General features: G+C 31.1%; 1 protein-coding gene across 1 annotated transcript in view; it reads left to right on the top strand.

Moving 5' to 3' along the window:
* LOC127735374 (eukaryotic translation initiation factor 3 subunit A-like) overlaps positions 1-17,452 on the top strand; it is a 71,387-nt gene that overhangs the window by 48,344 nt on the left and 5,591 nt on the right. The gene's annotated exons all lie outside the window — the stretch shown is intronic.

Here is a 17,452-nt window from a genome sequence, read left to right on the forward strand (position 1 = left end):
TGTTCAAGCTTAAGTATGATATAACTTTTTCTACAAAAACATCAAATGGATTGAAGGATAAATGTGTTTTAACAAGTTTGAACTTGACACATGCTTCTTTGAACAGGGACCACCTGATCCTATTCTGAAGATTTGAAGAGAGAGAAAGCCAATTAAGGATCATAATCATCCCTTAATAATAGCTACATTATAAGAAATCTATATCACAAATTGTACTGGTCAGCAAAACATAGAATATATAGAAAATAAGAAGAATTTGACCTTACCTGACTTCACGTTTGTTTTCAATGCTCAGGGTTACCTACATGTATATCGGGTGTTGATGCTACACAATGTACACATGTGCATAGCTTTACCATGTATTTAAACTAGTATTACATGGAGTAACAGTATTCTGAAATAATATGCTTTGCCTTTTATATGCTGAACAGTATACATAATTGTTTGGTGGGAAACGGGGCAGAAATTAAAAGAAGACATACCGACATGAAATAATCATTTTTGATATTCCATGAAAGTAGTCATCATACAAATATGCTTGTATATCCTATATTAACAGCAGTCGGTATTAGATGTTAGTGTGAGTTTTATAATTAATCAAATTACAGTATTAAAATTAAAAGTAATAGCTGCTAAAATCCAATTTATAGCTAAATAAGGCCCTTCTGTTAAAACTAAAGAGTAAAAAATGAATTGTCAATTACTGGAATAATATTTATGATGTTTATATAGGTTCAATACAATAGGCGTTCAAAAAATGTTTCCCAATCTACCCTATAATATCATGTTTAATGTTCTAATTGTGAATTGTAAATATTCAACAGGCTCTTGCTGTGTAATGCTTGTTAGTCAACAGATGGTTATAGTTCCATAATTGTATAAATATTGATCAAGTTTCACATGCAGATAATTCTGTAGTGTTTAGATCATTTTTAGCTCACCTGACCTGAAAGGTCAAGTGAGCTTTTCTCATCACTTTGCGTCCGTCGTCCTGCGTCCGTCGTCCGTCGTCCGTAAACTTTTACAAAAATCTTCTCCTCTGAAACTACTGGGCCAAATTTAACAAAACTTGGCCACAATCATCATTGGGGTATCTAGTTTTAAAAATGTGTGGCGTGACCCTGTCAACCAACCAAGATGGCCGCCACGGCTAAAAATAGAACATAGGGGTAAAATGCAGTTTTTAGCTTATAACTCAAAAACCAAAGCATTAAGAGCAAATCTGACGTGGGGTAAAATTGTTCATCAGGTCAAGATCTATCTGCCCTGAAATTTTCAGATGAATCGGACAACCCGTTATTGGGTTGCTGCCCCTGAATTGGTAATTTTAAGGAAATTTTGCTGTTTTTGGTTATTATCTTGAATATTATTATAGATAGAGATAAACTGTAAACAGCAATAATGTTCAGCAAAGTAAGATTTACAAATAAGTCTATATAACCGAAATGGTCAGTTGACCCCTTTAGGAGAAATTGCCCTTTATAGTCAATTTTTAACCATTTTTCGTAAATCTTAGTAATCTTTTACAAAAATCTTCTCCTCTGAAACAACTGGGCCAAATTAAACCAAACTTGGCCACAATCATCATTGGGGTATCTAGTTTAAAAAATGTGTGGCGTGACCCGGCCAACCAACCAAGATGGCCGCCACAGCTAAAAATAAAACATAGGGGTAAAATGCAGTTTTTGGCTTATAACTCAAAAACCAAAGCATTTAGAGCAAATCTGACATGAAGTAAAATTGTTTATCAGGTCAAGATCTATCTGCCCTAAAATTTTCAGATGAATCGAACAACCTGTTGTTGGGTTGCTGCCCCTGAATTGGTAATTTTAAGGAAATTTTGCTGTTTTTGGTTATTATCTTGAATATTATTATAGATAGAGATAAACTGTAAACAGCAATAATGTTCAGCAAAGTAAGATTAACAAATAAGTCAACATGACTGAAATGGTCAGTTGACCCCTTTAGGAGTTATTGCCCTTTATAGTCAATTTTTAACAATTTTTCGTAAATCTTAGTAATCTTTTACAAAAATCTTCTCCTCTGAAACTACGTGGCCAAATTAAACCAAACTTGGCAACAATCATCATTTGGTTATCTAGTTTTAAAAATGTGTGGCGTGACCTGGTCAACCAACCAAGATGGCCGCCACGGCTAAAAATAGAACATAGGGGTAAAATTCAGTTTTTGGCTTTTAACTCAAAAACCAAAGCATTTAAAGCAAATCTGATACGGGGTAAAATTGTTCATCAGGTCAAGATCTATCTGCCCTGAAATTTTCAGATGAATCGGACAACCCGTTATTGGGTTGCTGCCCCTGAATTGGTAATTTTAAGGAAATTTTGCTGTTTTTGGTTATTATCTTGAATATTATTATAGATAGAGATAAACTGTAAACAGCAATAATGTTCAGCAAAGTAAGATTTACAAATAAGTCAATATAACCGAAATGGTCAGTTGACCCCTTTAGGAGTAATTGCCCTTTATAGTCAATTTTTAACCATTTTTTGTAAATCTTAGTAATCTTTTACAAAAATCTTCTCCTCTGAAACTACGTGGCCAAATTAAACCAAACTTGGCCACAATCATCATTTGGTTATTTAGTTTTAAAAATGTGTGGCGTGACCTGGTCAACCAACCAAGATGGCCGCCACGGCTAAAAATAGAACATAGGGGTAAAATTCAGTTTTTGGCTTTTAACTCAAAAACCAAAGCATTTAAAGCAAATCTGACATGAAGTAAAATTGTTTATCAGGTCAAGATCTATCTGCCCTGAAATTTTCAGATGAATCGGACAACCCGTTGTTGGGTTGCTGCCCCTGAATTGGTAATTTTAAGGTAATTTTGCTGTTTTTGGTTATTATCTTGAATATTATTATAGATAGAGATAAACTGTAAAAAACGATAAATGTCGGCAAAGTAAGATCTACAAATAAGTCAACATGACCGAAATTGTCAGTTGACCCCTTTAGGAGTTATTGCCCTTTATAGTCAATTTTAACCATTTTTTCGTAAATCTTGGTAATCTTTTACAAAAATCTTCTCCTCTGAAACTACTGGGCCAAGTTAATTATAGATAGAGATAATTGTAAGCAGGAAAAATGTTCAGTAAATTAAGATGTACAAACACATCACCATCACCAAAACACAATTTTGTCATGAATCCATCTGCGTCCTTTGTTTAATATTCACATAAACCAAGGTGAGCGACACAGGCTCTTTAGAGCCTCTAGTTATTAAGATGCTTCTGGTGCTGCTTGTATTTTTATGGAATAAAGATGTACATGTGCACATTTTCTGGTCTAATTTAGGGCAGGGTTTTATGATTTATTGGTTTAACATATTTTTAATTCTGTTGAGAAAAAAAGATCTTATAAGATATACATCACTGTGTAGCATCACCACTGGATATAGGTACCCCTGGAGCAATCAATGATAGCAAAAAGTATCTATTCTATTTCCCATACAGTAAAAAACTTCACCGTACAATTGATATGGTTTGTTTACATGAATTTCTCTGTGAAAACAATAGTTATTTCAAAATTCAGTGTTGTTCAAGCTTAAGTATGATATAACTTTTTCTACAAAAACATCAAATGGATTGAAGGATAAATGTGTTTTAACAAGTTTGAACTTGACACATGCTTCTTTGAACAGGGACCACCTGATCCTATTCTGAAGATTTGAAGAGAGAGAAAGCCAATTAAGGATCATAATCATCCCTTAATAGTAGCTACATTATAAGAAATCTATATCACAAATTGTACTGGTCAGCAAAACATAGAATATAAAGAAAATAAGAAGAATTTGACCTTACCTGACTTCACGTTTGTTTTCAATGCTCAGGGTTACCTACATGTATATCGGGTGTTGATGCTACACAATGTACACATGTGCATAGCTTTACCATGTATTTCAACTAGTATTACATGAAGTAACAGTATTCTGAAATAATGTGCTTTGCCTTTTATATGCTGAACAGTATACATAATTGTTTGGTGGGAAACGGGGCAGAAATTAAACGATGACATACCGACATGAAATAATCATTTTTGATATTCCATGAAAGTAGTCATCATACAAATATGCTTGTATATCCTATATTAACAGCAGTCGGTATTAGATGTTAGTGTGAGTTTTATAATTAATCAAATTACAGTATTAAAATTAAAAGTAATAGCTGCTAAAATCCAATTTATAGCTAAATAAGGCCCTTCTGTTAAAACTAAAGAGTAAAAAATGAATTGTCAATTACTGGAATAATATTTATCATGTTTATATAGGTTCAATACAATAGGCGTTCAAAAAATGTTTCCCAATCTACCCTATAATATCATGTTTAATGTTCTAATTGTGAATTGTAAATATTCAACAGGCTCTTGCTGTGTAATGCTTGTTAGTCAACAGATGGTTATAGTTCCATAATTGTATAAATATTGATCAAGTTTCACATGCAGATAATTCTGTAGTGTTTAGATCATTTTTATTAAGATGCTTCTGGTGCTGCTTGTATTTTTATGGAATAAAGATGTACATGTGCACATTTTCTGGTCTAATTTAGGGCAGGGTTTTATGATTTATTGGTTTAACGTATTTTTAATTCTGTTGAGAAAAAAAGATCTTATAAGATATACCTCACTGTGTAGCATCACCACTGGATATAGGTACCCCTGGAGCAATCAATGATAGCAAAAAGTATCTATTCTATTTCCCATACAGTAAAAAACTTCACCGTACAATTGATATGGTTTGTTTACATGAATTTCTCTGTGAAAACAATAGTTATTTCAAAATTCAGTGTTGTTCAAGCTTAAGTATGATATAACTTTTTCTACAAAAACATCAAATGGATTGAAGGATAAATGTGTTTTAACAAGTTTGAACTTGACACATGCTTCTTTGAACAGGGACCACCTGATCCTATTCTGAAGATTTGAAGAGAGAGAAAGCCAATTAAGGATCATAATCATCCCTTAATAGTAGCTACATTATAAGAAATCTATATCACAAATTGTACTGGTCAGCAAAACATAGAATATAAAGAAAATAAGAAGAATTTGACCTTACCTGACTTCACGTTTGTTTTCAATGCTCAGGGTTACCTACATGTATATCGGGTGTTGATGCTACACAATGTACACATGTGCATAGCTTTACCATGTATTTCAACTAGTATTACATGAAGTAACAGTATTCTGAAATAATGTGCTTTGCCTTTTATATGCTGAACAGTATACATAATTGTTTGGTGGGAAACGGGGCAGAAATTAAACGATGACATACCGACATGAAATAATCATTTTTGATATTCCATGAAAGTAGTCATCATACAAATATGCTTGTATATCCTATATTAACAGCAGTCGGTATTAGATGTTAGTGTGAGTTTTATAATTAATCAAATTACAGTATTAAAATTAAAAGTAATAGCTGCTAAAATCCAATTTATAGCTAAATAAGGCCCTTCTGTTAAAACTAAAGAGTAAAAAATGAATTGTCAATTACTGGAATAATATTTATCATGTTTATATAGGTTCAATACAATAGGCGTTCAAAAAATGTTTCCCAATCTACCCTATAATATCATGTTTAATGTTCTAATTGTGAATTTTAATTAGTCAACAGGCTCTTGCTGTGTAATGCTTGTTAGTCAACAGATAGTTATAGTTTCATAATTGTATAAATATTGATCAAATTTCACATGCAGATAATTCTGTAGTGTTTAGATCATTTTTATTAAGATGCTTCTGGTGCTGCTTGTATTTTTATGGAATAAAGATGTACATGTGCACATTTTCTGGTCTAATTTAGGGCAGGGTTTTATGATTTATTGGTTTTACGTATTTTTAATTCTGTTGAGAAAAAAAGATCTTATAAGGTATACATCACTGTGTAGCATCACCACTGGATATAGGTACCCCTGGAGCAATCAATGATAGCAAAAAGTATCTATTCTATTTCCCATACAGTAAAAAACTTCACCGTACAATTGATATGGTTTGTTTACATGAATTTCTCTGTGAAAACAATAGTTATTTCAAAATTCAGTGTTGTTCAAGCTTAAGTATGATATAACTTTTTCTACAAAAACATCAAATGGATTGAAGGATAAATGTGTTTTAACAAGTTTGAACTTGACACATGCTTCTTTGAACAGGGACCACCTGATCCTATTCTGAAGATTTGAAGAGAGAGAAAGCCAATTAAGGATCATAATCATCCCTTAATAGTAGCTACATTATAAGAAATCTATATCACAAATTGTACTGGTCAGCAAAACATAGAATATAAAGAAAATAAGAAGAATTTGACCTTACCTGACTTCACGTTTGTTTTCAATGCTCAGGGTTACCTACATGTATATCGGGTGTTGATGCTACACAATGTACACATGTGCATAGCTTTACCATGTATTTCAACTAGTATTACATGAAGTAACAGTATTCTGAAATAATGTGCTTTGCCTTTTATATGCTGAACAGTATACATAATTGTTTGGTGGGAAACGGGGCAGAAATTAAACGATGACATACCGACATGAAATAATCATTTTTGATATTCCATGAAAGTAGTCATCATACAAATATGCTTGTATATCCTATATTAACAGCAGTCGGTATTAGATGTTAGTGTGAGTTTTATAATTAATCAAATTACAGTATTAAAATTAAAAGTAATAGCTGCTAAAATCCAATTTATAGCTAAATAAGGCCCTTCTGTTAAAACTAAAGAGTAAAAAATGAATTGTCAATTACTGGAATAATATTTATGATGTTTATATAGGTTCAATACAATAGGCGTTCAAAAAATGTTTCCCAATCTACCCTACAACAACATGTTTAATGTCCTAATTGTGAATTGTAAATATTCAACAGGCTCTTGCTGTATATACTTGTTAGTCAACAGATAGTTATAGTTTCATTATTGTATAAATATTGATCAAGTTTCACATGCAGATAAATGTTCTGTAGTGTTTAGATTATTTTTGTAATGCTGCTTCTGGTGCTGCTGGTATTCTATGGAATAAAGATGTACATGTGCACAATTTCTGATCTAATTTGGGGCAGGGTTTTATGATTTATTGGTTTACATATTTTTAATTCTGTTGAAAAAAAGATCTTATAAGATATACATCACTGTGTAGCATCACCACTGGATATAGGTACCCCTGGAGCAATCAATGATAGCAAAAAGTATCTATTCTATTACCCATACAGTAAAAAACTTCACCGTACAATTGATATGGTTTGTTTACATGAATTTCTCTGTGAAAACAATAGTTATTTCAAAATTCAGTGTTGTTCAAGCTTAAGTATGATATAACTTTTTCTACAAAAACATCAAATGGATTGAAGGATAAATGTGTTTTAACAAGTTTGAACTTGACACATGCTTCTTTGAACAGGGACCACCTGATCCTATTCTGAAGATTTGAAGAGAGAGAAAGCCAATTAAGGATCATAATCATCCCTTAATAATAGCTACATTATAAGAAATCTATATCACAAATTGTACTGGTCAGCAAAACATAGAATATATAGAAAATAAGAAGAATTTGACCTTACCTGACTTCAAGTTTGTTTTCAATGCTCAGGGTTACCTACATGTATATCGGGTGTTGATGCTACACAATGTACACATGTGCATAGCTTTACCATGTATTTCAACTAGTATTACATGAAGTAACAGTATTCTGAAATAATGCGCTTTGCCTTTTATATGCTGAACAGTATACATAATTGTTTGGTGGGAAACGGGGCAGAAATTAAAAGATGACATACCGACATGAAATAATCAATTTTGATATTCCATGAAAGTAGTCATCATACAAATATGCTTGTATATCCTATATTAACAGCAGTCGGTATTAGATGTTAGTGTGAGTTTTATAATTAATCAAATTACAGTATAAAAATTAAAAGTAATAGCTGCTAAAATCCAATTTATAGCTAAATAAGGCCCTTCTGTTAAAACTAAAGAGTAAAAAATGAATTGTCAATTACTGGAATAATATTTATCATGTTTATATAGGTTCAATACAATAGGCGTTCAAAAAATGTTTCCCAATCTACCCTATAATTAATAGGGTCATTGGAGTCTTTTACCATATTTTTATAATAATTCTTTTTTGAGCTATCTATGATATGTTTAGTTTTATTTCTCCAAAATCTATACTCACTCCATAAACCAAGTGCATTATATTTATCTCTCATATTCCTAGCGTAAATGATTTCACTGTTATACCATTCAGGCTGTCTGTCCCTTTTTACTCTCTTTTAAACTTTATGGAAATGTCTTCACAGTCTGAACCCAAAAGTTAAAAATACACCATATGAATTAGCCACAGAAGATAACAATACAACTAAAAGTAAAAAATCAATAGCAGAAACTTTTAATAACTTTTTCACTTCCTGTGCTGAAAAATTAAGAGAACAAGGAAGTTATACACCTGTAAACAAAGCAGATTTCAGTAATCTTGGTAAATTTGTTAAAAATAAATTACATAAACATGATAAATTTTCTATACCACCAGTGATCATGAATGAGCTATTTAATGAGTTAACAAAACTTGATATAAACAAAGCATCTGGTATGGATAATATAGGACCAAAAATCCTAAGATTAAGCGCCCCTGTTATTGCATCACCTCTCACATACATATTTAACAGAATGATAGATACTGGTATATAATATCCTTCTTTACTGAAGAATGCTAAGGTAACACCAGTTTTCAAGGATGGTGACAAGCTTTTAGCAACAAATTACAGACCTATATCTGTTCTTCCAACTTTATCAAAATTAATAGAAAGGCATGTTTCTAATAACATGTACAAATACTTATCTAAACTTAAACTTTTACACCCTACACAATCTGGTTTCAGGCCGCAGCATTCTTGTCAAACTGCACTTATTAATATCATTGACAAATGGTTGCAAGAAATGAATGATGGTAATTTAAACCTAGCATTTTATTAGATTTTAAAAAAGCTTTTGATTTGGTAGATCATGACATTCTTTGTTTAAAGCTTGAAATTTATGGATTTAGTGAGGCTACTGTTAGTTTTTTCAAGTCATACCTGAATAACAGAAAACAGCAGGTAAACATTTGTAATGTTTACTCTGAACAACAACATGTAAAATTTGGTGTCCCCCAAGGTTCTATACTTGGTCCTCTATTGTTTGTGCTATTTATAAACGACCTTCCCTTATGCATTGAAAATTGTGAAACAGACCTATATGCTGATGACACCACTCTTCATAAATCAGGGAAAAACATAGAAAATATACATGATGATGTTCAAGAAGATTTATACAGGGTTGAAGAGTGGTGCAAAATGAATAACATGTTCATTAATGCAAATAAAACAAAATGTTTGGTTACTGGAACAAAGCAGAAACTATCAATTCAGACTTATCAACCAAACTTAATAATAGATTCAAAAGTATTGCAAAATTCTTCATGTGAAAAATTATTAGGTGTTAAAATTGACAGCACTTAACTGGAGAAATCAAATTGACCAAGTTTGTGCTAATATATCATCCAGAATATACCTCCTTTCTAAAATAAAGAAATTTTTAGATATAAATGCAAGGAAAACATATTACAATGGGTATATTCTGCCCCTGATTGACTACTGCTGTATTATTTGGGGTGAATGTAAAAATGAAGGGATAGCAAGAATTTTAAAACTCCAAAAAAGGGCAGCAAGATTAATTCTAGATGCAGTTCCTTTATCCCCCTCAGCCCCCTTATTTAAAGAACTTGGGTGGATGACAGTTGACAATAGAATAAAATACCACAAATATTTACTTCTATATAAATGTATGCGTATGGAAGCACCAATGTACCTAGTTCAAAAGTTTAAACTGAAATCAGATAATAATCCTTACTCCCTGAGAGGCGTCACTCAAGGTAATCTGATAGTTCCTAAGCCAAAAGCTGAGCTATATAAGAAATCTTTTGTTTATTTTGGATCAGTGTTATGGAATGGACTACCAAACAAAATGCGTAAAGCTCAAAACACTTATACTTTTAAACAAAGTATCAAGAAGTACTTAACACAGTCCTGATAAGATTATGTTTTCTACAATGTATTTGTATATTCTTTTATTTATATTTGTATTTGATTTTTTGACTACATGTACATCTTGAACAGCCTTATATCTTATCATGTTAGTAATATTACATTGAACTAATTGACTGTAAATATACTATGTGTAAATATCTGTTTTTTGATTGTATTGTAATTTGTATGTGAGGGCCTCAGGGAAGATTAGTTTATTGTAACTAACTGAGTTTACCCTCTTTAAATAAAGAATTTATTATTATTATTATTATTATTATAATATCATGTTTAATGTTCTAATTGTGAATTGTAAATATTCAACAGGCTCTTGCTGTGTAATGCTTGTTAGTCAACAGATGGTTATAGTTCCATAATTGTATAAATATTGATCAAGTTTCACATGCAGATAATTCTGTAGTGTTTAGATCATTTTTATTAAGATGCTTCTGGTGCTGCTTGTATTTTATGGAATAAAGATGTACATGTGCACATTTTCTGGTCTAATTTAGGGCAGGGTTTTATGATTTATTGGTTTTACATATTTTTAATTCTGTTGAGAAAAAAAGATCTTTTAAGGTATACATCACTGTGTAGCATCACCACTGGATATAGGTACCCCTGGAGCAATCAATGATAGCAAAAAGTATCTATTCTATTTCCCATACAGTAAAAAACTTCACCGTACAATTGATATGGTTTGTTTACATGAATTTCTCTGTGAAAACAATAGTTATTTCAAAATTCAGTGTTGTTCAAGCTTAAGTATGATATAACTTTTTCTACAAAAACATCAAATGGATTGAAGGATAAATGTGTTTTAACAAGTTTGAACTTGACACATGCTTCTTTGAACAGGGACCACCTGATCCTATTCTGAAGATTTGAAGAGAGAGAAAGCCAATTAAGGATCATAATCATCCCTTAATAGTAGCTACATTATAAGAAATCTATATCACAAATTGTACTGGTCAGCAAAACATAGAATATAAAGAAAATAAGAAGAATTTGACCTTACCTGACTTCACGTTTGTTTTCAATGCTCAGGGTTACCTACATGTATATCGGGTGTTGATGCTACACAATGTACACATGTGCATAGCTTTACCATGTATTTCAACTAGTATTACATGAAGTAACAGTATTCTGAAATAATGTGCTTTGCCTTTTATATGCTGAACAGTATACATAATTGTTTGGTGGGAAACGGGGCAGAAATTAAACGATGACATACCGACATGAAATAATCATTTTTGATATTCCATGAAAGTAGTCATCATACAAATATGCTTGTATATCCTATATTAACAGCAGTCGGTATTTGATGTTAGTGTGAGTTTTATAATTAATCAAATTACAGTATTAAAATTAAAAGTAATAGCTGCTAAAATCCAATTTATAGCTAAATAAGGCCCTTCTGTTAAAACTAAAGAGTAAAAAATGAATTGTCAATTACTGGAATAATATTTATGATGTTTATATAGGTTCAATACAATAGGCGTTCAAAAAATGTTTCCCAATCTACCCTACAACAACATGTTTAATGTCCTAATTGTGAATTGTAAATATTCAACAGGCTCTTGCTGTATATACTTGTAAGTCAACAGATAGTTATAGTTTCATTATTGTATAAATATTGATCAAGTTTCACATGCAGATAAATGTTCTGTAGTGTTTAGATTATTTTTGTAATGCTGCTTCTGGTGCTGCTGGTATTCTATGGAATAAAGATGTACATGTGCACAATTTCTGATCTAATTTGGGGCAGGGTTTTATGATTTATTGGTTTACATATTTTTAATTCTGTTGAAAAAAAGATCTTATAAGATATACATCACTGTGTAGCATCACCACTGGATATAGGTACCCCTGGAGCAATCAATGATAGCAAAAAGTATCTATTCTATTACCCATACAGTAAAAAACTTCACCGTACAATTGATATGGTTTGTTTACATGAATTTCTCTGTGAAAACAATAGTTATTTCAAAATTCAGTGTTGTTCAAGCTTAAGTATGATATAACTTTTTCTACAAAAACATCAAATGGATTGAAGGATAAATGTGTTTTAACAAGTTTGAACTTGACACATGCTTCTTTGAACAGGGACCACCTGATCCTATTCTGAAGATTTGAAGAGAGAGAAAGCCAATTAAGGATCATAATCATCCCTTAATAATAGCTACATTATAAGAAATCTATATCACAAATTGTACTGGTCAGCAAAACATAGAATATATAGAAAATAAGAAGAATTTGACCTTACCTGACTTCAAGTTTGTTTTCAATGCTCAGGGTTACCTACATGTATATCGGGTGTTGATGCTACACAATGTACACATGTGCATAGCTTTACCATGTATTTCAACTAGTATTACATGAAGTAACAGTATTCTGAAATAATGCGCTTTGCCTTTTATATGCTGAACAGTATACATAATTGTTTGGTGGGAAACGGGGCAGAAATTAAAAGATGACATACCGACATGAAATAATCATTTTTGATATTCCATGAAAGTAGTCATCATACAAATATGCTTGTATATCCTATATTAACAGCAGTCGGTATTAGATGTTAGTGTGAGTTTTATAATTAATCAAATTACAGTATAAAAATTAAAAGTAATAGCTGCTAAAATCCAATTTATAGCTAAATAAGGCCCTTCTGTTAAAACTAAAGAGTAAAAAATGAATTGTCAATTACTGGAATAATATTTATCATGTTTATATAGGTTCAATACAATAGGCGTTCAAAAAATGTTTCCCAATCTACCCTATAATTAATAGGGTCATTGGAGTCTTTTACCATATTTTTATAATAATTCTTTTTTGAGCTATCTATGATATGTTTAGTTTTATTTCTCCAAAATCTATACTCACTCCATAAACCAAGTGCATTATATTTATCTCTCATATTCCTAGCGTAAATGATTTCACTGTTATACCATTCAGGCTGTCTGTCCCTTTTTACTCTCTTTTAAACTTTATGGAAATGTCTTCACAGTCTGAACCCAAAAGTTAAAAATACACCATATGAATTAGCCACAGAAGATAACAATACAACTAAAAGTAAAAAATCAATAGCAGAAACTTTTAATAACTTTTTCACTTCCTGTGCTGAAAAATTAAGAGAACAAGGAAGTTATACACCTGTAAACAAAGCAGATTTCAGTAATCTTGGTAAATTTGTTAAAAATAAATTACATAAACATGATAAATTTTCTATACCACCAGTGATCATGAATGAGCTATTTAATGAGTTAACAAAACTTGATATAAACAAAGCATCTGGTATGGATAATATAGGACCAAAAATCCTAAGATTAAGCGCCCCTGTTATTGCATCACCTCTCACATACATATTTAACAGAATGATAGATACTGGTATATAATATCCTTCTTTACTGAAGAATGCTAAGGTAACACCAGTTTTCAAGGATGGTGACAAGCTTTTAGCAACAAATTACAGACCTATATCTGTTCTTCCAACTTTATCAAAATTAATAGAAAGGCATGTTTCTAATAACATGTACAAATACTTATCTAAACTTAAACTTTTACACCCTACACAATCTGGTTTCAGGCCGCAGCATTCTTGTCAAACTGCACTTATTAATATCATTGACAAATGGTTGCAAGAAATGAATGATGGTAATTTAAACCTAGCATTTTATTAGATTTTAAAAAAGCTTTTGATTTGGTAGATCATGACATTCTTTGTTTAAAGCTTGAAATTTATGGATTTAGTGAGGCTACTGTTAGTTTTTTCAAGTCATACCTGAATAACAGAAAACAGCAGGTAAACATTTGTAATGTTTACTCTGAACAACAACATGTAAAATTTGGTGTCCCCCAAGGTTCTATACTTGGTCCTCTATTGTTTGTGCTATTTATAAACGACCTTCCCTTATGCATTGAAAATTGTGAAACAGACCTATATGCTGATGACACCACTCTTCATAAATCAGGGAAAAACATAGAAAATATACATGATGATGTTCAAGAAGATTTATACAGGGTTGAAGAGTGGTGCAAAATGAATAACATGTTCATTAATGCAAATAAAACAAAATGTTTGGTTACTGGAACAAAGCAGAAACTATCAATTCAGACTTATCAACCAAACTTAATAATAGATTCAAAAGTATTACAAAATTCTTCATGTGAAAAATTATTAGGTGTTAAAATTGACAGCACACTTAACTGGAGAAATCAAATTGACCAAGTTTGTGCTAATATATCATCCAGAATATACCTCCTTTCTAAAATAAAGAAATTTTTAGATATAAATGCAAGGAAAACATATTACAATGGGTATATTCTGCCCCTGATTGACTACTGCTGTATTATTTGGGGTGAATGTAAAAATGAAGGGATAGCAAGAATTTTAAAACTCCAAAAAAGGGCAGCAAGATTAATTCTAGATGCAGTTCCTTTATCCCCCTCAGCCCCCTTATTTAAAGAACTTGGGTGGATGACAGTTGACAATAGAATAAAATACCACAAATATTTACTTCTATATAAATGTATGCGTATGGAAGCACCAATGTACCTAGTTCAAAAGTTTAAACTGAAATCAGATAATAATCCTTACTCCCTGAGAGGCGTCACTCAAGGTAATCTGATAGTTCCTAAGCCAAAAGCTGAGCTATATAAGAAATCTTTTGTTTATTTTGGATCAGTGTTATGGAATGGACTACCAAACAAAATGCGTAAAGCTCAAAACACTTATACTTTTAAACAAAGTATCAAGAAGTACTTAACACAGTCCTGATAAGATTATGTTTTCTACAATGTATTTGTATATTCTTTTATTTATATTTGTATTTGATTTTTTGACTACATGTACATCTTGAACAGCCTTATATCTTATCATGTTAGTAATATTACATTGAACTAATTGACTGTAAATATACTATGTGTAAATATCTGTTTTTTGATTGTATTGTAATTTGTATGTGAGGGCCTCAGGGAAGATTAGTTTATTGTAACTAACTGAGTTTACCCTCTTTAAATAAAGAATTTATTATTATTATTATTATTATTATAATATCATGTTTAATGTTCTAATTGTGAATTGTAAATATTCAACAGGCTCTTGCTGTGTAATGCTTGTTAGTCAACAGATGGTTATAGTTCCATAATTGTATAAATATTGATCAAGTTTCACATGCAGATAATTCTGTAGTGTTTAGATCATTTTTATTAAGATGCTTCTGGTGCTGCTTGTATTTTATGGAATAAAGATGTACATGTGCACATTTTCTGGTCTAATTTAGGGCAGGGTTTTATGATTTATTGGTTTTACATATTTTTAATTCTGTTGAGAAAAAAAGATCTTTTAAGGTATACATCACTGTGTAGCATCACCACTGGATATAGGTACCCCTGGAGCAATCAACGATAGCAAAAAGTATCTATTCTATTTCCCATACAGTAAAAAACTTCACCGTACAATTGATATGGTTTGTTTACATGAATTTCTCTGTGAAAACAATAGTTATTTCAAAATTCAGTGTTGTTCAAGCTTAAGTATGATATAACTTTTTCTACAAAAACATCAAATGTATTGAAGGATAAATGTGTTTTAACAAGTTTGAACTTGACACATGCTTCTTTGACAGGTACCACCTGATCCAATTCTGACGATTTGAAGAGAGAGAAAGCCAATTAAGGATCATAATCATCCCTTAATAGTAGCTACATTATAAGAAATCTATATCACAAATTGTACTGGTCAACAAAACGTAGAATATATAGAAAATAAGAATTTGACCTTACCTGACTTCACGTTTGTTTTCAATGCTCAGGGTTACTTACATGTATATCGGGTGTTGATGCTACACAATGTACACGTGCATTGCTTTACCATGTATTTCAACTAGTATTACATGGAGTAACAGTATTCTGAAATAATATGCTTTGCCTTTTATATGCTGAACAGTATACATAATTGTTTGGTGGGAAACGGGGCAGAAATTAAACGATGACATACCGACATGAAATAATCATTTTTGATATTCCATGAAAGTAGTCATCATACAAATATGCTTGTATATCCTATATTAACAGCAGTCGGTATGAGATATTAGTGTAAGTTTTATAATTAATCAAATTACAGTATTAAAATTAAAAGTAATAGCTGCTAAAATCCAATTTATAGCTAAATAAGGCCCTTCTGTTAAAACTAAAGAGTAAAAAATGAATTGTCAATTATGGAATAATATTTATATAGGTTCAATACAATAAGTGTTCAAAAAATGTTTCCCAATCTACCCTATAACAACATGTTTAATGTCATAATTGTGAATTGTAAATATTCAACAGGCTCTTGCTGTGTAATGCTTGTTAGTCAACAGATGGTTATAGTTTCATTATTGTATACTGTGGATTCATTTTTATTCGTGGTATACCAATTTTCGTGGGTTTCATGGGTCACAGCGAACCACGAATTTAAGAATTCAACGAAGAATAATACCGAGAAATGTGTATGGAGTCAGATGTTTATTTCCGGTTATGTTATGCAGTTCTAGTATAGTGTTGACTAGCGATAAACATTGTGTAACATAACACGTGTTTTTATTGAAATAAGATACAAGTATTTTGATAAAATCAATAATAAATATATCGAATATCAGTGATAATTTACTGTTTAAAATGGATAAAAACTGTTCATGAAAAATAACTGCAAGTTGTTTATAACCGTGTCATAGATTGGTTTACTGGTGATTAAAAATCAATAGGATTAAGTACAGGGGATATTGCCCGTAGGTAATATTGTCTATGACAAGAACATTTATTTTCACACCTTTAACTTATATGACTGTTAATTATATCGTGATTAGGGAAATGAGCTTTCAATTAAAGAGTTTTGAATGCCTTATAAAATTCCGACAAGAATTTATAAATTGTAAAACAAACAAATAATTTGTCTCTGCCCATTATTGTAATAGAAGTTTTCAATGAACACTTTAACCTAGAATGACCAAGCGAGGATTTTGACAATTCAAAACTTTTTCAATGAATTCCTATTTTTTTGTTTGTTTTTTTATTGATCAAACCAAGGAGGTTATATGATTTTCTAAATCAAAAAGAAATCCACGGAATACGTATCTGATTTTTTTTTGTAATCAGCAATCCACAAATTTACGTATACCACGAAACGTCTTTTTTTCTCTATCCACGAAAATTGATACCCACGAAAATAAATGAATCCATAGTAAATATTGATCAAGTTTCACATGCAGATAAATGTTCTGTAGTTCAAGTTGTATTGATGCTTCTGGTGCTGCTGGTGTTATATGGAAAAAAGATGTACATGTGCACAATTTCTGATGTTTCAAGATATACATTTGTGCATAGCTTTACTGTAGTGTGTATTTCATTTA

Source organism: Mytilus californianus, unplaced genomic scaffold (genome assembly GCF_021869535.1).
Source record: "Mytilus californianus isolate M0D057914Y unplaced genomic scaffold, xbMytCali1.0.p SCAF_3, whole genome shotgun sequence".
Classification (NCBI taxonomy): Eukaryota; Metazoa; Mollusca; class Bivalvia; order Mytilida; family Mytilidae; genus Mytilus; species Mytilus californianus.